At 36.4% G+C, this 26,831-nt stretch overlaps 1 long non-coding RNA gene across 1 annotated transcript in view; it reads left to right on the plus strand.

Moving 5' to 3' along the window:
* LOC139131142 (uncharacterized) overlaps positions 1-23,022 on the plus strand; it is a 32,547-nt gene extending 9,525 nt beyond the window's left edge. Inside the window, exons 2-4 of the long non-coding RNA XR_011552058.1 lie at positions 10,178-10,487; positions 13,506-13,640; positions 22,145-23,022. This is a non-coding gene — a long non-coding RNA (uncharacterized lncRNA). The remainder of the gene's footprint in view (positions 1-10,177; positions 10,488-13,505; positions 13,641-22,144) is intronic.
* The last annotated feature ends 3,809 nt before the right edge of the window (positions 23,023-26,831 follow it).

The raw sequence follows: 26,831 nt of genomic DNA on the forward strand, positions 1-26,831 counted from the left end.
GCATTACATTTGATTAAACGTGCTAGAGATGTTGCTCTGATAGATATCTAATTGTTCTGTGAAGCATCGGGCAGTGTCAAGTTAATAGCTCATTTGCATATTTTATGAATTTTCGTAATTGGTCATACAACACCGGAATAAATGCACCAAATTTGCTGCAGATAATGATCCGACAGATATCTGACTGTATCGTAAAGCATTTAGTAGTGTGAAGTTAATTAAGGGTTCATTTGCATATTTAATGAACTTTGTAAAAAGGTAAATTACGGCACCAAATTTTGTAAAACCTGCTACAGACATTGATCTGATTGATATCTAATTGTTCTACGAAACATGGAGCAAGTGTCAATTCAATGAAGGGTTCATTTGCATATTTCATGAACTTTGTAATTAGTGATATTACTCGAAATTACAGCATTAAATTTGATGAAACGTGCTACATGTTGATCTGAATGATATCTAATTGTTCCATGAAGCATTGAGCAGTGTCAAGTTAATAAACAGCTCATTTGCATATTAATAAAGTTTTGTAATTAGTGATTTAACTAAGAGAGTACTGTGCGAAAGTTGGTGTAACCTGCTACATACCAGATATGAACTGAAAATGCTTACGTGTTTCATTATACATTGCAGTTGTGTGTAAATTTTAACTTTGTTTTCAACATCATGAACAATAATCACTGAAGATCAGTTATAAAGGTCACTAATTATAGAAATATGTAATTGGCTCAATAAATATACTAAATTTCTTTGACTACTGTCATTGTATCACCACTTTATATAGCAAGTGTAATTACCTTTGGCCAAGTCCTTCAAACTAAATATGCCAAAGTGTGAAGGCTCATTCGATGTGCAAATTATAAATTAGCTGACATGAAAATGCAACCAGACTCCAATTTTATTTTAACTTGGTATCATCAATGTACATAGCATGTTTTGCCAACTTTGATCAAGTAAATCTTGGTATATATCCCATATATATATATATATATATATATATATATATATATATATATATATATATATATATATATATATCCCATATATATATGTATATCCCATATATCCCATATATCCCATATATATATATATATATATATATATATATATATCTATATATATATATATATATATATATATATATATATATATATATATATATAATATATTATATATATGGGTTTTTCAAGAATATTGCCATGCTTGCCATGCTCCTTCCTACAAAGTTGTAATGTGGTGAAACAAGTTTCTCTCCTTTCTACAAAGTTACAAATTCCCTGGTACGTAAAACAAATATTGTTGCCATTGATACTACAAAACACTGGGGCTTAGCTTTGCCTTGTGAGACCCGTTCGTCCTTGTATCAAAATTTGGCCTGCATCTATTCAGTTTGATAGTAAAACAATAATTTTAAAACAAGTCATAATACATGGGAAAAGAAGAACAACTGAGGTTTTCTGAAAGGTCAAATCAAGGTCATCTAATTATACATGAGGACCTCTTCAGTACACAATGAAGGTTAAAAGAAACCACCTTGGGTGGTCTTATGGGTACTAGTGCCTTCCAATTTAAATGGCATTCAGCTGTATTGTCAGTTTTAAATTATTAAGAGTCACAGCAAGGGAAATTGTCGACAATAATTGCAGTAAGCACAAAAATTATACATTTTCAAAGCATCTCGTTTGAGAACTGCAACTTTGCGTGGTCACTTAACATCAAAGCAATAATTGTCAATTCAAAAGTAGGAGAACTATTAAAATTGACCAGTTGACCTATTCGATGGATAGATAGAGCGATCGACGGATAGATAAATAGAGGATAGTGTATCAAATCAACCCATAATGTAGCCAAGTGAACAATAACGTATCAAATCAACCGATGACGTTTTAAATCAACCAACTATGTATCAAATCAACCAATAACCTAGCCAAGTTAAAAAGTAAAGATTCCAACCAACTGATAAGGCATCAAGTCAACAAATAAATTATCAATCGATCGATAAAGTATTAATAAATGGAAACTAACTGAACATAAATGTGTGTTCTATCCTTCTTCTTTTTTAAATAAAATCAATCAGTTACACCTTCAGAGTTAAATATACTTGGAGTATACTGTTTTCGTGATATTATTCAGACATCACGAATCGAATTTTATCAGGGAAATGCGACCTAATTAATAAGTATTCCTGCAGAATGAATTAAAGATACAACACACATTTGAGTGTCTTTATCGACACACTTTCTAAGTTGGGAGGACTTGGAAAAAGTTTTCAACATGACCGATTATAAAATTCCGTTACAACGTCAGTATATCAAAATGACAATAAGTCTTTACAATGTAACTCTCATTCTGGGACTGAATTACAGGTAAATCTGGACTCATTGTTCAATTGAACTCCTTATAATCAAAATTCATTAATTTTGCTAGACACTCCAGTAGGCAGGCCAAGTCAACATATTTTGTAGACAATATTTTTCTTTTCTTTTTATCCTTTCTGTCGTGATTCACGTAAAGTCACATCTTATTTTAAGTAGGATTACGTAGACATCGCAAAAATATTGAGTAGTCGTACATGGTATAGTGCTGATAAAAAAAACGCGTAGGCCAAGAAAAATAAAAAGCTTGTTTCTCATCCTCACGCACGTCAATTCAGACCCGTCGCGTCAACCTTCTTTCTATTGCTCATGAGGAAATAAAATGAAAAAACCTTGAAAATACGCGACGATAGTGCATAACACAGTGCTGTATAAAACAGAACTGTAAACAAAATAACTGACACTAACATTCCATTCAGAACTGTACACACATGTCACTGTTATATTCAGCTGTCAAAACTGTGCATTGCTGCACTAAAAGTCAAACCGCAGAACTGTTGCTATGCAAAAATACTAAAGCAGCACTGTGCGTTTATCTCTGCGCGCATTCCTATGTCAGTTTCATGTTTTTGCCCGCTCTTGTTGGTTGTAAAATAGAAAACAAATTGAGAAGAAAAAAACCGACGTCACCGCATCATTTCTGCAACATGTCTAGGATGAGAAACAAACTTTTTATATTTCTTAGATACAGCAAAAAAACAGTCCCGAAGGAAAAAAGGTATTCTGTTTTGTAGCTGGTCCGATTACCTTGTTAAAAAAATGTTTTGTGATAATCACATTTATATGTGAAAAGTATTCCCACGACTTGCCTGTATAACTTTTGTTGCAGCACGGACGACTAACTTGATCTAACTGTTGCAACACTACTGGAATGGGTTTGGAAAGTTGTTTCGAATCTCGCTTTTACACAGGTTTACCATACTTTCTGTCTGAATTGAATACTCATAATAGTCTTCTTTTGCGGTAGGGTTCTCTACGTAAAGCAACAGCCGCTCATTCCCCTGCCTTTGTTTCATCAGTACTTATAATATCTCTTTGAATTTTACTCAACTAGAACAAGACTGTTATAGCTACTATAGCAAGACTAGAAACAACTTCCCAAACCAATTGATTCCAGTAGTTTGACAACATTGAGATCAACTTAGTCGTTGGTACTACCATGAAAACTGTCAATTTGCAGCAGAAATTTGTAACAATTTATGCTAAACGGAAAAAATAGATAGAAAAAAAGAAAATTGGGTACGAGACAATGTGATAACAAATCGATCTATAGAACTTTATATCTATCTATCGACCAATTTGTCGAATCGATCAATCAATCTATCAATTAATTGATCTTTCTATCGAAATGATAGATCCTTCGTTCCATCTATCGATTTGCCCATCAATTTATCTGTCGATCAATTGATCGATCGATCGACCGACCATCTATCAAACATCGATAGATAGATCGATCGATCAATCGATTGAGTGATCTATTTATCTATCGATTCATTGATCTATCTATCCATCTATATCTATCTATCTATAAATAGATCGATCTATTGCTCCCCTTGAATCGCTGAATCAGAGTTTTATAAGTTCATTGATAGTTATTGGTTTGTTTGATGCTGTATCGGTTGACTTTTCTACATTATCAGTTGATTTAATCCGTTATTGGTTCATTGATACATTATCCGTAAATTTGTTGATACGTTATCGGTTACGAAAAATACTACGTTATCGGTAAATTTTTACTACGTTATCGGTTAGAAAAATTTATTACGTTATCGGTTCGTTACTACGTTATCGGTTGATTTTATACGTTATCGGTAATTTTTTACAACGTTATCGGGCTTGATAAATAATCGGTTAGTTACTACGTCATCGGATGTAACAAGGTCTTTAACACCACAATAACTGTATCTAAACTGCCATTACGCTACTAAATGCTTTCTTCTGCACGGAAAATTTGTATTTGTGAAAGTTTTGTCATGGCTTAAAAACTGCATAAATTTGCTACACATGATGAGGAGCTTGTAGCTTATGATAAGCTGTTATTATACATGCTATGCCTGTATTGCCATTCTTCTATTGTTTAGACGGTACTGATATGAACCAATATTTTAACTAGTGAAAATACGAATTATATTTTCACTGTAACCGAACTACTTACAGCGACGCGTACGCGTGACCTTCGTTGGTATGCATGACCTTCGTTGGTATATGTAATATAAAACAGCTGAGCGAATAAGAAAATGACAATCCGAAACGTCATTATGATTATGGTCAAAACTCTGTTGTTTGCAGTGACTTCATGGGCATTGCAATTAGGCACAAGTACAAATGTACCAAAACATACAAACAAACGTATTGAAATTTGTATCATTTGCCGAAACCTGTCATTGTGCACGGCCGGCCCTGTGGCGGTACAGTGTTTTCATGTCGTCTACACTGCTGAAGATTACATGTAAGATATCCGTTGACAGTGCATCATGAACCGCTTTACGACGACAAGTTTCCTGTTGATGAGCTTAAGTATCTGGGTCGTGAATTACATCGTTTTCAGCCGTAAATGAGCCACAAAAATCCAACCGCACTGAAAATACTCGCGACAGACAAGGTTGGAGGTGCACATAATATTTCCGATTTGTACCTGTCAGTGAGATTCACAGGTCATGATCGTGTCTAGTGGCAGCGGTGCGGGTTTCAGATACAATGTAAGATCTAGGAAAGTCAAACTTTCGCTTAGGTTGTTAAAGGAAGTTTAGTTCTATTTAGGCAACCCAGGAACGAAAATATACGAGCAGACGATGTAAATACCTTTGAAATGTTTTATTTGTACAGCAACAAAATCACGAACGAGTTACGACACTACAGCTTACAGTGTACTCACTTCATGTTTTCCCTAATCCGCTTACTAAGAAGGTATATTCGGCATATTTGACGTCTGAGGACATGTATAATTCTTCGAGATAAAGTGACTGGACAGGTACGGTATATATCCAGTGTGCATTCATAGATGTCGGCTCGCAGAGCTGCTTGCTCCATGCACTCAGCTGTTCATACTCGATCGATTTTGAAATCGAACGCTGGCGTGGCGCGAGTATTTTGACGCGATTTTGTCGGCCTCATAACATCACGCAGGGATGAGGTTATGTATCAAAACACGAAAACACACCCATTTTACACACTCCAGTCTATGTTTTACATCCAACGTCATTTTAAACTAAAAATGCATCTTGTTCAAATTGTGAAAACCTGTGTCGACATCGTAATATTTAAATTGTTCGCTTTAAAAGTGCGCCATAAACCCTCCTTTGAAGTGGAATGGCCCGATAGCGGAATAATATCAAGAAGTGATACGGTTGTCATCACTCCTTAGCAACGAACTTTTTGTAAGTACAGCCTGGAGGAAGCAAGGTCGATTTCAAGTTGATTTCGTCGCTAATTTCGGAGCGTCTGTAGGAAAGCAGTCACAACCAAAGCATGCATGTATGATAAAGGGGTTATTACACGAAGTTAGGGCGATACCGCGTCGTATTCGAGTGATGTGTCCGTATTTTGACTCGTTGCTGCGCAACTCGTCAAAATACGGACACATCACTCGAATACGACGCGGTATCGCCCAAACTTCGTGTAATAACCCCTAATTATACTGTTAACTCAGACTCAATGCCGCAAAAATATTCTGTGGTAATATACAATTCACATTGCTGCCAGATTTTTAGAATTGCCACCTAATTTTATTTATGATAGTTAAAGTTTACCACCAAAAATAAAGCATCTCTAGCCCTAAAATGTCATAAAAACACAGATAATTTATGCAATAAAAACAGAAAAATATTTCTTTACTGTAAAAACAATTATGAACAACATTCAATCATCTTGATTTGTAAAATTAGGAACTGAATGCCGAGAAGCTGTTGCCACACTTGATATCAGATTTTTTTAAAATGTTGCTCAAAATGGCTACAAGATTTTGTTTTGGCTAATGAGTTTGCTAATCATTTTGGTGTCTTAGGTGAGCCCTGCAGTTTATTCGTATACCAGGATAAATTAAATTATGCTGAAAGTTTCCCGTGGGTACAATTTGGCACAACACCAGTGGACTATTATATACTTACCTTTGATGCACTCACCTGACTTTTCTGTGGAACATCAAATAGTACAAGGTCATGATGACACACAATATTAAAATACATTACATGACCCTCAAAAATGTAGTTTGTCCCTTATTTAAACCTACTATGGGTCAATTTGTCCCCACACTATCAAAAGCTGGCTGAAAAAAAAAAAAAAAAAAAAAATATATATATATATATATATATATATATATATATATATATATATATATACTGAGAATCTAGGAACTTGTAGTTGTCACTCTACAGGCTGTTTCATGCGCTAAGCAATCATCAGGAGTGAAGGTTTAGCGGGAATTGAACTGTTTATATTGTGTTGCAGGTGGGCATGCATATTCAAATAAGCGGTTGTGGCCAATGGCAAGTCAGTTATTAATGAGGAGGAATTTGCTGCGGTGTCTGCATTTTGAGAGGAATTCTGCTCGTTTGTTGAGGGTTGATTTGCTATCTGAATAAATAATATGGAGTTTTTCTGTTATGCAAAGGTTGCAGCGTTTGGTTTTATTTGAATAGGAGGGAGCTCTGTCGATAATTGACCATTTGATGTCGTAGTTTATGTTGTTGCCTTTGAGTTTCCATATGAATTTTGAGAGCTCTGTGCTATTTCTGTGCTTGGGAGTTTTGAAAGTGTACTTGTGATACGTGTATCTTTGTTTGAAGGTTGAGTCCGTGAGTCCAATGTAGTGTTTCTGATCGTTGCTTGTGGTGACAGTGGCTTTGTATATTACTGAAGAGGTGAGGCAGTTTCCTGAAAGTGGACAATCGTCTTTTTTGCGGCAGTTGCACCACTTCTCTTGCTCCCTGTCTTTATGTAGTATTTGGTTGTTGTGGGCTTTGATTATACTTCCCATGTTTCTGGAGCAACTGTAGCTTACTTTTACGTTGTTTTTGTTGAAGAGCTTGTGTAGACGGTGGCCTTCTGGAAAGTGGGTCTTAATCAAGTTCAGGAATGTTCTGCCGATGTTGGTTTTCACTGCCTTGTTGAACGGGGGATTGTACCAAATGATTCGTCTGCTTCGTTTTTTTGTTTTCGTTGCTTGGTGACGGGGGCTCGTACTTCATTTTGTATGTGTATCCACTTTGTTTCAGCGCCTTTTCGAAGTCGGGGGCTGCTTTCTTGAATGTTGTTTCACAATCTGAGATGTTTGATATTCTGCTGTTGACTGAGGTAGGTATTTGTTCCAGGATTGGCGGGGGGTACTCTTACCCATTCCGGACACCTGGTACCACCACTATTTTGTGGTTCAAGATGACCCCATTGCCTTTGTCATTTTCAATATGTTCCTTGGACCTGATAAATTTCTTAGTTACCTTGAATGATAACGATTATTGGACCTGATTTGATGTCTATTACAACAGAACAGAGTTACCGTCAAGTTACAAATTTGGGATGTACCTATGGGCGATTAATAGAATCCCACACCCCAACGGGTTGGGATGGAATGTCTCACACGAGTTGGGGAATTCTGTCTCACACGAGCCGAAGGCGAGTGTGAGACAGAATTCCCCAACTCGAATATCTTTAGAAATTGCATTTTATTGTGGTAGGTTTATGCTATCAAAAACAGCACCCGATTGCTCTTGTTTCATTTGTATCATTCCGCACAGAAAAATGAAGTTCTTTTCATTGATGAGCATATCAAACACGTTAACATGTATATTACCGATATGGCAAATTTGTTTTGTTGGTCAGCCACAAATTCTCCAGGTCATCTGAGGAAAATGTTGCGAAACAGCTCTGGTGGCCATCTGTTGATGACATTGAGTGAAAACTGTCGTCTGCTACAGCCTCGTGTGCAAATGGCTCGCTCATCGAAGTCTTTCGCTAACTGTATCGCTTTCAAGTCAGTTCTTCTCCAGAAAATATGTCGACGAGCGTAAACAGCCGATAGGTTTGTTGTCATGGCCTGAATTCTCCCGTTACAACATAAAAGCGGTCATCCTCCGTGTATTTGTTGCCGACGCCATGCTGACCGTACTCAAATCTAGAACAACCTGTTCACTCTGCGGTTCTGTCGGCTGTCCGCCATAGTGCCAGTTGTACATTATACACATATTGACTGGCCATGAGGGCAACAGCATACGTCTGTACCCGAGGGACTGTGAGCCACCCCGGGCCTGTGAGTCACCCCCCAAAACAGACTGTTTCCCTCGGCCTACGGCCTCGGGAAACAATCTGTTTTTGGGGTGACTCACAGTCCCTCGGGGTACAGACATATGCTGTTGCCCTCATGCCAGTCAATATGTGTTTTGTAACACACCCATCCGTAGCAATGCATAAGAACGTACAATACACAAAACGTGTCGCATGTAGGCCTATGATGTCGTTCAGTGAGAAAAAGTTTTTCCCAAAAGGATCGCAATACTAGGTCTACTTCTGCAAAACGTTCAATTCACCTTTGATTATAGTTTTTGTCCGTATCGAGTCCTTGTTGGAAACCAAAGCATTCAATTCTTCTTCAGAAAGTAGGATAAACCAAGAAATTTCTCGACTATCGTTTCGATCAGCCGCAGACGACATCTTTGTTTACATTCCGGTCCGCGTTCGCGTCAATGTCGTTTTTGACGTCAGCGGGCATCATTTTTCGGAACTGATGCCTGGCAGGCAACAGTTCAAACAAATGATGCCTGATGACGCCGTTTACGTGGATCAGCACAAAAAGAACGCATCCCACGTGACTATCAATTGACGAATTAGAATACAGACTGCGGATGAGGTGTGTTACAATACGCGATGTTCTATTCGTCAAATAATTCGTACAGAGAACTGGGCGCTGAGCAGAATGACCAATCAACATACGTTTCACATTCGAGGTGTTCGGTCGCGCAACAATACAGAGTGTGAGAACAAATAGATCTCACACTGTGTTCTCACACTCCCAGCGCACTGGGACGTGAAAAATATGTGTCACAGCAAACATCAAAGTCCGTAAGACGAAAACATTGACGACCGAGATGGCCACCGGCGGAGACAGGTGACGGCAGTGCCCACAACAAGCGCACACTATATATATATATATATATATATATATATATATAATATATATATATATATATATATATATATATATATATATATATATATATATATATATATATATATACAACTGCACTATTCCTGTATTTCTCCTTACGGAACGAGAAATACAAAATAGTACAGAACTGTCACATTTTGTTTTGAAGTAAAATGTACTCTTAAGCAAGTGATGCAATCTTTGTATATCAGAAAAGTTGCACATTATCAATGCTGACAAATCTACGCTGTTAAACACATGTTCTGAGTTCTGAGTTGGTTTCAAAATGTCACCACCAAAACAAATATTATTTATCAAATTTTAGCACCACCTACAAATAGAATGGTACGTCCCAAACATATAAACGAGAGTATGGGGCTAAGAATCCTTGCACTTCATCTGTTTGAAGATTGCAGGATGCATGAAACTTAAGTAACAGATATTATCACTTTTACTTGAAGTTATTATTTATATTATATTACACACGCACACACGCACACACACACACACACACACACACACAATATATATAATATATATATAATTTGTATTATAAATATACACACATATATGTGTGTGTGTGTCTGTCTGTCTGTCTGTCTGTCTGTCTGTCTGTCTTTGTGTGTGTATCTTTGTACATCTATCTGTGTTTTTCATAAAACAGCCTTTGACATCTCCCGGAGATTATCAAAGAAGCCAAGGAAATCTCCACAGCTGAGAATATAACCTACAGTGTTGGCGATGCTACAAAGCTGGCCACATATGAAGAGTATACAAATTCATTTGACAAAGTTGTCGCATACTTTAGCTTACACTGAATGAAGGATTTCAAGACTGCCATGGAAGGCATACACCAGAGTTTGAAACCAGGTGGTCAGTGTTTCATGAATATGGGACAACAGCATCCAAACATAATCGACACTATAACAGCTCTCAACAGCTACACAAGTCCGAAGTGGGAAGCCTTCATGAAGGTAACATCGCATTTCCAACTATGCGTTTCATCGGTCTTTGTATCAGAGACTTGTTTTAAAAGCAGAGGGCCACATTAAGTGGTGCATAATGAATTAATGGTGATTATATCAATCAGTTATAAAAACATCATGGGTGAGATGTAGTATATGACAAACGCAGCACAGCACAGACTATGAACAAAGTATCCGTGCATGTGATGCAGTCAAAGTAGTTAACGAAACATATACATAACACCTGTAAAAGAACAAAGAAGTTTTTCAAAAGAGTAACCATATTCTATCCCTCATGTGGCACTAGCCGTATACCAAGACGTATTAAAGTCAAAATAGGAAATGGTAACGATCTACAGACTGAAATCACTGGCACTCTATGATAACGCTATGAATCACTTTTCCCAATTCAAAACTAGGTAAATCTATGCATTTATGTACACGTGATTATTGATATTAACATGTTCTTGATTAGACTAGAGTTGTTTCAAGTCTATGGTTGTACAAGAAATTTGATTTTGGAATTTCACTAAAACTGTACACTGTAGTCTATGAGAGAACTATGCACATTTTTTAAATATAAAACTAAAAATATCTTTGCATTTATGTACATTTGATAATTGATGTACACTTTTCCACCTGTTGCATATTTTTTTGTCTTTTTTTTCCACCAGTTTTAACTGTTCAAGGTCTTAAATGTATTTTTGTGGTGAATTCCTATTCAGGAGATATCACCAAACAATCGAAGGATTGGCTATAAATCAGCTTCTGTCAAAAGTGATCCTCCCCAACATAGGTTCATTAAAAGTGACCCTCCCCCTTGAACAATTTTCTAAAAAGTGACCTAAAGTACTGGCTGGTATTGGTTTTAAAGATATCGACTATACACAGGATGTTCCAATGTCCTTGTATTTTTTTCGACAAGGTTTAGCAAACATTCTGCCGTTCGTACAGAGCCGGCACGGTCTACCGAACAGGTAGTGAGTGCATGGCGTGACAGCGATGTCGCGCGCGCGACGACTGTTGACATGACAACTCTCAGCACCAACAAACAAAATGCTTGCCCCTCTCCGTGCCGTACAACGATCGATCAAACCGGAGAAATTTAAAGCAGAGGACAATTTTTGATCGGCTGCAATTGTAATGGCATTTTGCACCTTAAAAGTTCCTCCAGCGGAGGATTTTTGAATCCCGATGTCTTTCTTCTTGGGGTTCATTGAGAAATGGAGGATTTGCAGCCATGTCGCGCGTGATGTGGACTACTTCGTATAGTTTATGAATGAAGCCTGTTCACATAAACGTATGCGCAAGGCGTAGTAAAAAAAGCCTCAAAATTTAAGGTTCTTCGTACTATTCAGTAAAATTGTGGGCATGGGTGTATGATAAATCGGTTATTACCCAATATCGCCTGTTCCTTGTGTCGTCTCAGCATTCATGTTATTTGTGCTGCGTCAGACACTCGACTTCGTCTAGTTGTGATATCGCAGCGGTACTTGTGGCGTATATCGAACGCGCTCAGGTCATTGGGGTCATCGCCACAGTTCCTGTGGACTGTGGGGACAAGTACCGCTGCGATATTACAGCTGGACTTCGTCTCGTGTCTGAAGCAGCACAAATAACACTGATGCTGATACGACAAAGGAACAGGCGATATTGAGTAATAACCTCTAATTAACTACTTGTCACTGATACAAATTATTACTATCACGCCTAAAATATAGAAAAAAAGAGAAAATGTCGTACTTGTGAACGAGAACATTCGCAAAGCATGCTGGGATTTAATTTTAGAAAGCGCCCTCTCTCTCAATAATTAGATGCAAACATTGCCAGTGTTTAGACGGAAGGCTACAGTTTCAGCTTGCAAGTGGAAGTTGAGCAGTGTAGTTACTACTGCAACGATAATGATGGCACAATACGTTCCTTGTTAAACACAATAGGTAGTTATCACGGTAAAAATTGCCAATTTTTGTCCAACATTTTCACACATTACAGAAAATCTATACGTGCAGGGTATGACATCGTGTACGTGAACTGTTTTCATCAGAGTGTAAACTGAGCATAGTTGTCGTACAAACGTATATAGCAAGTAACAATTAATTCTATTGTATCCTTTACTGTTACTTATCATGAATCAATACAAATACCATTTAAAACATTATGCCCTGGCGCGACACAAAGGGCTTTGCCTTCATAATATTGTTTGAGAATTACAACAATTTACGATAAAGTGTGCAGCATATACTAAACCAGCGTAAGCTGTGCCTCAGAAAGTTAAGGTAATATGCACCTCGAAAGTGAAAGACTTAAACTTTTGCTCAAACTTTCCTCAAGGAATCTTTCAATCATTGTCTTTCAAAATCAAGAATAAAAATAGGGGGTCACTGTGCAAATTTTGGTACTAGAGAAACAAATAACCCAAGATTTACCGATATTAGAAATTCAAAATGGCCGCCATCCCTGTGTTAAGCCTATGGTGAAAAATAAAAATTTTCGAATTTCAAAAAACTAAGCCGGTGAAAAGTTTTCTTTCATCAAGAGCTTTAAAATAAACCCCCACATGTGGTATATCAGAAGAGAACTGTAAAAGTTTGAGAGTCCGAATGTCTGTCCCGAGGTGCGTTCTACCTTAACCACCATTAACTTTAAGTTGGTTTAGAAAGATGTTTTAAAATGCATTTACCAAAAGTTTGCAGAAGCATGGTATTTTGTGAAAGGAATTTAAAATAGACCGAAAGGCCTGATGAAGGTGTACTAGAGACATTGAAACGTTCTTTTAAACAAGTTCCCTTTTGGATTGGAAGTAAGGAAGACTTTAGAACAATACGACCTGAAGGTTCTACTTGTAGACGTATTTTTTATCTATCTATCTATCTATCTATCTATCTATCTATCTATCTATCTATATATATATATATGTATGTATGTATGTGTGCTTGTGTGTGTGTGGTGTGTATGTGTGTGTGTGTGTGTGTGTCTGATTGATTGTATGCTTAATGTATATACAGATTAAGTACTTGTATATTTCAGGGTTATGAACATGACTACTACCCTTTCAAAGGAAGTGTTGAAGAATTTCAGCAATGCTGGCTGGTATTGGTTTTAAAGATATCGACTGTACACAGGATGTTCCAAAGTATTTTTTCAAAAAAGACGAGGGAAAAGGTAAGCTTTTCACAGGTTTTACATTTTGTTGCTCTCTTGCACCAAGGTCTTTTGACTAACTGCTGGAAATTTATTGTAAAATTGCCACTTTTTGTAATTTGTAATTCAAGTCATGACATCTCAGGGACCGCGATCAACAAGCATGCTCTTTTAACTACTCTGTTTCCTGCCTCATTTATGGCTGGCTGCACTGAGCATTGTAACTGTGCTTTGCTAGAATCTGTCATCGCCTCCTTAATGAAAGAATAGGTCGTGGTCAGTGCAAAACTGAAATTGGGACAAAACTAAATCAGTTGATATTTGAGAAGGGCGATTGAAATAAAAGGAACATATGGGGTGAACTACCCTCTTGGACTGCTTATCAATTTCACATTTTAAATTAAAAAAGACAAGTTTGAGAAACATAATCTGTGCAGAGTAATATTATCATACATTTGGTATACGTATATACACCAAAGAGAGCTTAATTGAGAAGTCAGTGGCATCTCCATGTCTGTGTGCGAAAGCCTAATTACAGGATGAGGCACCCATAACCTATTACCCAACTGAGCCATGAGAAGTAAAGTGCCTTGCTCAAGGGCACGACACTGTGCTACAGTTTCGAACTCATCATCCCTAACCGTGAGTCTGTCACTCTTGACCTTCCGCGCCTCAAACTAACCTGCCTCCGATAGTGAGTCCAGTACTCTAACAACTGTCAAACGGTGCCTCCACATACATACATACATACATACATACATACATACATACATACATACATACATACATACATACATACATACATACATGCACGCACGCACGCACGCACGCACGCACGCACACACACACACACACACACACACACACACACACATACATACATACATACATACATACATACATACATACATACATACATACATACATACATACATACATACATACATACCGTCTATCCCATCCGTCTGTCTGTCTGTCTGTCCGTCCATATCAAAATCTCAAAAACTGTAAAGTTCAAATACTGTCTCACCTACAGTCTTACGATTCTGTGTACAGTTGCACCTAGGGTTGGAGATGTGAATTTTCATTAAATGAACATGTTCATTTCAAAAATATTCAAATTAGGTTAAAAAGGCAATATCCTGCAATTGTCTAAATCTCTGTAACCACGCTCAGACTTGGTTTAAACTTAGTGTGCAGGTTCCTTAAGGTTACTTAAGGTAGGTACGATCACATTGAAAATATTCATATTTGTACTTTTTAGTCAACTTCATCCGTTTCCTGTAGAAAACATCTTCTCTGGAACAACTACTTCGATTGTTTTGAACTTGGTGTACACAATTCTAGGGTTGACCTCCATTGGTTTCTTCAAAATGCAGTGAAGTTTTTATGCTTATAATTTTTATTTCATAGTTGTATTTTTGAGCAATATTTCCCATGTTGGTTAAAAATCATTTCTCAGAAACTGCGTATCAGATTGCTTTGATACTAGGCAATAGAATCTGTTTCTCTATTTGTCCGTGGTTTTGTAAACAAATCTTCTCTGAAACAGCCTTTTTCCAGATCAGTTTGAGATTTGATATACATGATCTAACGTATGAAACTTCGTATGCATGTTTCTAGGGGTAAAATTGGTTGAGTTTGTCCAAATTGTTGTGAACTTTGCAAATGTGTATTTTTATATCATTTTCCCCATTTCTCTGTGAAATTGATGCTCCGGTTGCTTTGGAATTTGATATGAAGGTTGTTAGGGATGATTATAGCATTTGTTCAATTTGTGACGAAACTGCAATAATTATATTTTGGAACATTTTTGGTATTTTTGTTCCGGAAAATATTACATATCTCATTCTTGTATTCCAATTAAAAATTTGTTCTCATAAAGTTATCATTTACAAAAACGTGTGCTAATGAGCAGCAATATGTAAACTTGGTAAAAATCTCAAGAACTGTGGGTCAGAATTTTACCTCACGTGTTCACACACGTGAGTTTATGTCATACCTATGTCTGTCTGTCTGTCTTTCTGTTTGTCTGTGTGTGTATGTGTGTGTTACTGTTTCTCTGTGTCTGTCTGTCTGTTTACATGATAACTCAAAAAGCCTGAACGGATTCAAGTGATATTTGGTAGACAGGTAGCATATGCTAATTGCAAGAACTGATAAGATTTTGGTTAGTGTGGTTTGCATATTAATGAAGTTATGACATATCTTTTTCATATGATGATTTGCTATGGAGACAGTAATGACAGTGTTGACATATATCGATAAATACTGCGCAAAATTTCATGAGTTTTTAACAGATGAAAATTTCAGAAAACTTTGATGATACTGTTAGTGTCATGTCAATTATCTTGTCATTTGCATATTAATGAACTTTTGTAACTAGTGATATAACTCTGAAAGCATTGTGGCATTGTCAAGTTAATAAATGGCTCACTTGCGTGTTTAATGAAATTTTGTAAGTACTCATATAACTCCGAAATGACTGCACCAAATTTGATGAAATATGCTGCAGATACTGATCCGACAGATATCTCACTGTTTTGAGAAGCATTGAGTAGTGTGAAGTTAATTGTGGGTTCATTTACATATTGTTATTAATGTAACTCTGAAATAACGGCACCAAATTTGGTCAAACCTACTACAGATATTTGTATGATACATATCTAGTTGTCGCCTGAAGCACTGAGCAGTGTCAAGTTAATTAATGGTTCATTTGCATATTTAACGAACTTTGTAATTAGTAATATTAGTCCAGAATTACAGCAAATTTGATGAAACGTGTTACAGATGTTGATCTGATAGATATCTAATTTTCCAATGAAGCATTGAGCCGTTGCATATCAAATGAAGTTTCGCACTTAGTGATTTAACTCCGAAAGTATCGTTCTAAAGTTGATGACACCTGCCATATATAATGAGCTGACAGATATCTGACGGTTCTGTGAAGCGTACTACTATGTAATGAACCTGTTGTAAACCACGTGAGCACATTCAGTTCACATCTGGTTACATGTTGGTGATGATTTGTATAGAAACTTAACCAAAAACCACTAAGTCAATTCTAAGTTGTTTTCTTAAATGTTATTGCTTGATGAATGACAAAGTATTGTTTAAATAATTCCACGAAATAGAATATTACAAGAGGACATCTTTGCCCTGGTATGGTAATTTTATCACCAATGTTGATGCACCAGGGTGAATGGTGTTGTATGTATGTGTGTCCATTGCAACAGTGCCAACCTTGGATATTACGCATCGGTATTGATGGGCGGTGCATTAAAATGTGTTCAGGTGCACTTAATTAAACAATATTACAAACTTAGGCCCAAAAAGCTATTAAACATTGTACCTATACACCCAATAGGCCACATTTCACCAAAAGAGACACAGGCTCCTTGTTTATCTGATTGTTTGTTTGTTTATTATGCTTGTTTGATTATTTCCGTATGCAATAAAGAACAAATGAAGATCTGTATTTTTGGTCGTATTTGTAAACAAAGAAGGGTATTTGTTTTTGTTTGTTTTTTGTTTACAAATATAGTCAATAAATGATACCGTAAAAAGTTTCCTATGCAATCCCTAATATGAAGTAAAGCATACCCGACCTTGCCATTAGGAGTAAGCACTCATGTGTGTCCACCACTCTCTGTGAATACTCACTCTTTCCAATGACTCACGCATGAGCGCTTACTACTCTTTGAAAAGGCAAGGTATGCCTTTTTTATGAGATTATGCAAGAAACTTTTTGAAATATCATTTATTGATTATATTTGTAAACAAAACAAACAAAACATACAAATAAACACCGTTCTTTGTTGACAAATGCAAACAAAAATACAACTCTTTATTGGCTTTTCATTGTCAATGGAAATAATCATACTAAACAAATAAACAAATACGTACGAACAAACAAACAATTAAATAAACAAGGAGTCTGAGTCTCCTGTGATTTAACCGAATGTGTGAAAAGTATCATTGAAGCTATTTTCTAAAAATATATTGTAGCCATGATGGTTATGTAGCTGAAGCTTAAAAAGAATTTTAGAAGGCAAATTCTTTAAGACCTGCTCCATATTAACTCATGAGGAGTATGCTGTGAAAATTTTGAAACATTATAGAAGTGCGTCTATCTATTCTAGATCTGATGGTCAATCTTGAAACACAGCGCGTACATCGCTTGAGAAAAGCCTCATCAAGGGGTATATGCCTTGTTGGAGGTTTAAATTACTTTGAGTGACTCAAAGTCATCCACAGCAATTTAAATTTTGGGTTGCACTGTTTACAGTGAATTGCTTCGAAGCACTGGCATTAGACGAACTAGAGATATTGTCTAAATCGAGGTGTTATCAACATTGATATTTGCAAATGAAATGGGTGCGGTCACGTGACCTTGGCCGCCACATTGGATTTTTGAAAAATACCAATTTAATTTTTAAAAATCTTCTTCTCCAGAACCAACACACTGATTAACTGAAATTTGACTAGTATCATTTTAGTGTAAGCACTTTCCAGTTTGGTTTGGCCTCGATATTGAATTTTGTGAAAATTCCAATTTAATCTTGAAAACTCTTCTCCTCTGCAATCAATGCACCGTTGAATTTGAAATTTCACTTGCATCATACCTAGTGTGAGAACTTTTAAGTTTGCGAAAATAATTTCTATCCGGCATGATTGCAAGTGATTACAAGTGAATAATATTCAAAAACTTCTTCTCAAGAACCATCGTACCGTTTGAACTGAAAGTTTTCTCATATTAACATTAGTGTGAGCCGCCCATTCAAGAAATAGGCATGGATCATGTGGTTTGGCGGCCATATTAGATTTTCAAAAAAATCTTATTTAATCTTTAAAAATCTCCTTTTCTAGAACCAACGCACAATTTACTTTGAAATTTCACTTGTGCCATCTTTAGTGTGAGTACTCTCAAGTTTGCGAAAATCATTTCAATAAGTCACGTTGTTTTGCGACCATATTGTTTTTGCAAAACTTTCTACAATTACCAGTGAATAATATTCAAAACTCTTCTTCTCTAGAACCACACCAGCAATTGATCTGAAATTTTGTTCATGTCATCCGTAGTGTGAGTATTATAAAGTTTGCAAAAGGCATACAGAACGGTCACGTGATTTGGCGGTCATTTTGGATTTCACATAAACTATAATGACGACAAGAGCCAAAAGACCATTCAAGCTCAAAATTTGCACATAGAATTATCAGTGCAAGTACTTTTAATCATGGCAACAGCTTGGGCCCCGCCAACGCTGCCTGCAGTTTTAATGTTCTTCCTCTTCATGTTCATCTTCTGTAACTATTTCGCTCACATAGAACTCAAACAACGCTTGACTTAAACCTCTCAAACCTGCAGAACTAATGGGTACATATACGTACTCTTGCACCTGACCAAAGAAATTTCGATTGGTCACATGACCTGGCGGCCATATTGTATTTTCCAAAACACCCCAAAACGGCGTCTCCAGATGACCTAGGGATCTGGTCGATTTCAAATTTGGTGTATAGCACTTATAACAATCCGATTGATATTCAAATATTATTTACCGGAACCAACTCACCATTTCAATTGAAATTTCACTTGTATCATTCTCAGTGTGAGTAAAGGCCTTTTAAATCGGCCACGTGCTTTGGCGGTCATATTGGGTTTGTGCGATAAGCCTATGATTACCAATGAATACTATTCAAAATCTTCTTCTCAAGAACCACCCCACCATTGTAACTGAAATTCCGTTCACATCATCCTTAGTGTGGGTACTATCAAGTTTGTGAAAGGCATAGGGTTCGGTCACGTGGTTTGGCGGCCATATTGGATTCCACACAAAAACCTATACTATCCACGAGATGATATGAAATAATTCTTCTTTACCAAAACAAAAAAAACATTCAAGCTCAAATTTGCACTTAGTATTATCAGTGCAGGTACTTTGAAACCATGGCAACTGCTTAGGCCCCGCCAACGCTGCTTTCAGCTTTAATTATTGTTTAATATTGAATTCAAGTCTTGACTAGAATTCATTTGCCATCAAGAATAATGATTACGGTCTTGACACATACACAAAGTACTTTGCTAAACAGAACATTGTTATTCTTGCATGCACTAGGGAGTAGAACTGGGCGCTGCAGTCGACATACAGAACCTAACACTGAAAAAGTGGCCAAAGGTATTGTTTTACGAGATGAGGTTTTCCTGTAATAGAAAATATGTCAGCACATTGCCCTTCTCCCCTGGAAGAGAAACACAAACACACACACACAAACCAAAAAATGCCCATTTTAATATCAGGCCACTTTACTTAGGATCTGGACAGAAATTACACGGGGGGGCAGGGCGAGAGTTTTTCAAAATGAGGCTGAGGAAAAAATAATGACCCCACTAGTGTTTGCAAGAATACAAGTGACCCTCCCAAATTTCCATGCACTTAAAACAGTAAACCCCCCGCGTGTCATAGTCAATATCCCAACAGACATATAATTTGTCATTTTACATTTGAACTCTCAGCATATACTTTACAACCTTTACAAACAATCACTTTTATGCAAGGTTTCAAGTGAATCGATAAAAATAATATCCCATTTCACAATAAATAATTCTATCAACTACTTGAGGTACAATTGGCTATTCACAATAAAAAAGGGACAAAAGCTGTAATTTTTACTTTCATTTATAGTTTGCCATGTAATTGTACAGAGAGCAATATTGTTGTTTGTCAAGAAGCGCATTACAGTGCTTAAGTCAATATTTCACAATATTCATATAAATGCATAAATATAGCAAGTTTTTTCAAGGAAATATTTAATAGTTTACCCATAGACTATTATGAGAAATTAATTAATATTTTGGGTGAAAATCTAATGTCATATCTGTTGTCTACATCTGCAATATTAAACACAGTATCCTAATAAAGTACATTTGTATCAAATGTCAAACACTTTTAAAGCACAGATGTAGATAGTTACGTTATGTAAAACCATTACTCATCGTTTTCTCATATACTATCACGTATAGTAAATAAACATTTTTAGTGAAATTCCAAAATCAAATTTCTTGCACACAAAAGGCTCCCTATTCTACGCAAGTACATTGATATTAATTATCAAATGTCTAAATGCAAAGATTTGGCTAATTTTATATTGGAAAAATGTTAGACTTTTCCTATAGGCTATTATGTATGTTGAATCAATATTGTTTGTAAAATTCCAAAATCTATTTCTTGTACACATAAGCACTTTAAACCACCCATTTCTAATCATTGATAGAAATTATCAAATGTCTATAAATGCACAGATATTGCTTGTTTTATATCGGAAAAAATTAAGAATAGTTTTCTCAAAGACTACCATTTATAGTGAATCAACATTTCGATGATATCCAAAAATCAAATATCTTGTACACAAATGCACATTTTACCTCCCATCTCAAGCAGAGTACATTTATATAAATTATCAAACATAAATGAAAATTGCAGAAATAGCTTGCTTTTAGGAGAAATTGTTAAAGTTTGCCCAGTAGACTCCCATGTATTTTGACTTAATATTTTGGACGAGGCACTATGACATCTTGACTTCTAATAGTTTTTTCAGAAATGGTGACCCTTCCCCAAAGGTATGCTTCAAATTTCATGCCCCTTCAAAAATGCTTGCGCAAAGAGTTGCGAACGATCTCAAAATTCACTGGCCTCCCCCTGTATTTTCTGTGTAGTCCCTTATTATTATTGTAGCAAGTCAGAAAGAGGGTATTTGAACGCATTTTTTGGTTGTTACGGAGGTATTTGAGAAATTTCCGAGAACTTTTTGGAATCCCTCTCAAGAGGTGTATGTGAATGCAGCTTAATAAAATATGAGCAGTACGTTTTATTTCCCCGAAAATTCTTCATCATGTAATAGTCTCTAGTGTATATTGCGTATTGTGTAGCTAAAGTCAAGAAATGTCAAATCGTGTCTGTGGTGGGTCAACACGACTGCTTGCAATGTACTTTCATAGTATGTCACATAGGGGACGCCTGCTTCACAGTCATTATACTATCACCAAAGTTTATTGTCAAACTGTTTACAATTTCATCCAATGACTTGCAGTTTTTGCTAGTCGTTTTGCCACGTTACTGGCCTTGGACTTCTTACTGCCTCCGAAAGTGGCCTCTGGTATACATGAATTGCTAAGCACTAATATCCAACATCTGTCGACACCAACATCTGTCGACAAAGTTTTGTAAACATTTACGACTGTTGCGAATGATAAAAGATACATGATAGTACATGTAGTACAAAAAGGCACAAATAACATCCAATGACAGACGATTATGTTTGCAAATACATTATATAAATTTCTTTTCACACAAGCTATTAAATCGTTTTAGATGAAAAAAATATGACGTAACAGATGTGGTCGACTACATGACGGCATGTATAATAGATTAGCGATCACAGTAAATTTGTGATACATTGGAAAAGACGACGACTTTAAGTATTTCTTATCCTTTTTCACAAAAAACTCACGGTAACCTCTCTTGTAGCGTTCTTCCCAAACTTAATGGGTCAGCTCGAAAGATTTCCAGAAGATAGAAAAGAAGAATATTTTGAAGATGCACTAACATCTGCGTTTGGTACAGCCGAGGAAGAATATTGCTTAACGTTGTCTGTTATTACGGCGGTCGCCAGAAAATGATAACCTAAATCAAATGTGTTTTTCAACTACACGAAATTCTTGTTTATAGTTATTTAGTCGGTGTTCTATCCATAGACTATTTTATCCATAGTGGCACGGTTTCAGAGACATAACTACATAGTAAATCCTTCACAACGTACGAAAAGAAATTAATTTGAAACCTTGCCCAGTAATTTGTTTATGAGTAATTTGTATTTAAGTAAAGGAATTCTGCGTGCTATGAAGGAAGGATCAGTATATACATTTCTCCCGCAGAAAAACATTTCATACAAACACTTAGAAAATTTTTCAGTGATTACAAGAAAAAAATGCGCTAATTTCTCACTTGTTGGCATAACAGTAATTATCTCCATAAACCATGACCGAATGCCATCATACAATCTGCAATCAAAGACAATCAAAGAGAAAATGTGGTTCGTCCTCTACCTATAATTATCGGTACGCTGAGTGTATTTTCCATTTATGAGGTATGTATAAGCTTCAATGACACATTTGCGTTTGAAAGTGTAGTATGTCCAAGGTTTGGTTTGTTTATTTTGGTTTGTTTCATTTCAATATAACTTTCACAAGTCGTGTGCGGCAACGCTTGTACCGGTGTGCCAGAATGAACACTTTAATTCACCTACCCCAACTGTATTATCTATGCGATTTTAGAAAATACTTGTAGAGCATCATCGGTTGGAAGGACACAATTATGTAGCATTTATATTAAATCAAACTTTCTGGAAAAGTTGATGATATCTGAAGCCTTTCTTGCTAAAATAATATAGAAATAACGGGCGACGCGCTGACCATTAACGTTTATTTATTGGCAAGGGCGAGAGGAAAGCCAAAAATTAACGGGCGAGGCTTGCCGAGCCCGTTAATTTGGCTTTCCTCGAGCCCGCGCCCATAAATAAACGTTAATGGTCAGTGCGGAGTCTGTTATTTCCATTATATTATCAACAAACCGGAGAAAACCGTCAAAATTTGCGAAAATTTTCGGAGCGAACGACAACTGGGCCCCAGAACTGATCAATAAGCGACGAAATGTCACGCGCGCTGTAAAATATTGGCAAATCTGGAAATATTTTTAGAAAAAAGTATCTCAACTTGGCCCACAAGTGCTCCATTTTATTTTGTGATTGATTATGATTTACGTTTGAGCTGCAAAGTTACGATACTTTGAGTTGTTAATCTTATTATTCATATTCACGGGCATATAAACAGACCATTACTGTGTATTTGTGGTCAGTCACGTGGTTCAGCTCGACCAATCCAAATGCGACAGGCAGGGCATGGTAATATAATGAAGAACAATTTATGGTGAATAACAGGTACTACATCGTCCAGTATTTAGAGTATTGTCATAGATTTAGCTGAAATATACTAAAGTGCACTCGTAAATACACTGACTTTGTGTTCTCACAGCCAGTCGGAACCGTCTGTGTGAAATATTTTGTGGTAGTAAAATTTCGCGTATATCATACCAGTATATTGATGGTGCAAATACAGCGGTTTGACTGTTAAAGAGGTGCAAATAAATAGATCTAAATTGATAATTTTTCCGATATGTTCTCATGTCTCTTCCTACCACCCTCTCCGACAAGTAAGCCGGTTGCCTTTGCGTATCTCTTTGCCGTACCAATGTTCTTCGACGTTTCATATGCCGAAGGCTTTATCTTACAGAGGAATTTGTGAGCGGTGTCGGAGAAACTTGACGAAACATGAAGTGAGTACAGCGTCGTAACCAAAACTTGATGGTATACGTTTTGTAGCAGAACGAATAACATACTTTAAAGGTACTTACACCGTTTACTCGAATACTTTAGTTAGTGGCTTGCCTAAATATGACGACACTAAAGTTTGACTTTCTCGGTAGGTAATAGAAGGTAATAGTCCATCTATTGCCCCCATAGTAGGATATTATACTTGGATTCTGTATAACAGAATGCCATGACTGCTCTTAGTCACTGTGCGAATTGGGAATATAGTATGACATGCGCATTAATGGCAGCGCTTACGTAATTCACTCTCTGGGTACTTGAACTGGTCAACAGGAAACTTGTCGTATAGCGATTCTCTCCATGATGCACTATGCCACACTACCTGCGACTGTACTCTTCAGTAGCGTAGACGACACGATGGTCTCGTAAATAATGAAGCGAGTCGGTCGCAATATAAGTATATTGTCAATGAATTCGGTTGTTTCTGGTAAAATTATCTTTGTACTCAAGTATAATGACTAAAACGTGAAAGTAAACAGCACAAATTTGACTGGTACTGAAGTGCAAATGACGTTTCGGAGTGTTATGAGTAAACCATACTAAGACGTACGCCTGGCTGTAAGTGGTTCCGGTCACAGTGCAAATGTGATTTTTAGTTAAACATTGGTTCATATCAGCACTCTCTAAACAATAGGAGAGTTAAATAAAGGCATAGCATGTTTGATAGACTAAAATATATGACGAGCGATTATGGACTCGGATATATATCTTTGAACCCGATTATCTTATAAGATATTCGTGAAATTAATAGAACACAACGTTTGTTAAAAGCAATAATAAACCGTTCACATTACAACACATGCGTGACACGAGACAGTCTTTCCATAAACCCAGCTTTGCGAAAAAAACGGTGCTGTTCCGATAACCCGATCTACCCTATTTTTTACCTGCCGACCCTAAACTTTAACTCCGTGTGCACAATGTCTGACGTTATTTGTGGCCCACGCGGAGGGCCTAGCCACCAAAGTGGTCCTATGTCATACTTTGGCGTGTGTTAGTCTGTACGTGTGTCTGTAATATGTCTGTGTGTGTTATGGATTTGTGTCGTCGATCTCTCTCAAACTTCTTCATCAAATGTAAAGTAATTAAGCACACTGGATCCGTAGGATTGAAACTAGATCTGATTAGGTTTTAGGGATGTTGGTTGCATAGTTAAGCAGAAATCAATTTTTGAAGTAATTTGTGACTTAACTTTTGCTCATTTACATAGCAACGGAGGATGCACTAAATTATGAGGAATGGGGCTCAGAGGAGTTGGAAGTAGTATTACCCTGACTAGGGTTTTCAGCCCATGCGTTTATTCGACTGTGCTATTGTGGGACTAATGTTTTTAATTCTCTGTATATGTCTGTCTTTGTGACCATGCATTATGACCATGATACTGTTCGTTTGTATATCTGTAATGAACTTTCTTCATTACAGATATTTATCTGGATTGACCTGACCAAAGTTGACTAAACTTGCCATATCAATTGAAAATACTCTGATTTAACATTAGAGAAAGTTGCTTAGCATTTTTTACATAACTTATAAGTAATTAACGTATTTAAAGACTTTCCTATTTACGAATATATATCTCTATAGACTTGACCAAAGCTAACAAAATGCCATGTACATTGAAGATACTATGATATGACACTAATATGTGGCAGTCTAGCAGTTTTATATGTGCAATTTTGTAGTGTGCATATTAAATACTTTTACCAATAAGGGACAAGAAGGAATGAAGGAAGAATATGACAAAAGTTTATGAATTTCTGTTTTCATGACATGATTAGTACAGTGGTGATAGACATTTAGCATTTTGATGTCGCCTATACATCGGTACTGCTTTGCACATTTAACTACCTTATCTGGAAGAACCGTTATGGTAAAATGAAGGAAATTTAGCAATTTCACATCTAATTTGTAATTTGCATCTTTTCTCACATTTCACAATGTAGATATAAGCTATACACGATGGCAATTGCTAGTTATATGTTAAATATAAGCATTTCAATGAAGTTAAATACTCATTGCATAACCTTGGAGAAAAGAGTCAAATTACAGACAACAGCAACACATACATAACACAGGAGCACTTTCTTTTCATATTTAGTGTAATTACCAAAACTACAATGCTGTGAATATATCAGGCAGCGTTCTCCATGGCCAAAACCTTTACAAAATTTAGCAATCGTTTCAATGAAATTGTCTATATTGCTCATAACAGCATGTTCATGTCTATTTTGTGACAGCAAACCTTCAATCGTGAAAAGGGTAATTGTCTAAAAGTATGTAAATAGCAAATAATGGCATAAAAAACTTTCATTTATTATTGATTTAAGGTGGAGGACTACCCAATACAAAAATATTGCCATTTTTCTAGAAATCACATATTTTGTAGCTTGAAGGATGAGGATTAAAATATGACCTGAAAAAAGGTATTGTCCTTAAGCTTTTTGAGATACTTTACATTCAATCGACCATTACCTCATGATTTTGAGCACCTAACATGACTTTAATACAAATTTAACCCTTTCCAAAGAAAATGGCGGTGGATAAAAATGTTTTTATTTAATTACACTTTTGATTCTAACGCCATCTACGTATAGTATTTCTGATAAACAACAGATATGAAGTTACTGATCCAATAACAAAGATGCCACCTATTTAATTTATCAAAACTTGTGAAAAAAGTGCTGACTCAGTGCTTTTGCATCAGCGGCTTTCAAAGGAAACCCTACAATTATGATGTTTTAAAAAAGTCAAGCATGATGACATGGTTTT

The sequence above is a fragment of the Ptychodera flava genome, chromosome 4 (assembly GCF_041260155.1).
Source record: "Ptychodera flava strain L36383 chromosome 4, AS_Pfla_20210202, whole genome shotgun sequence".
NCBI lineage: Eukaryota > Metazoa > Hemichordata > Enteropneusta > Ptychoderidae > Ptychodera > Ptychodera flava.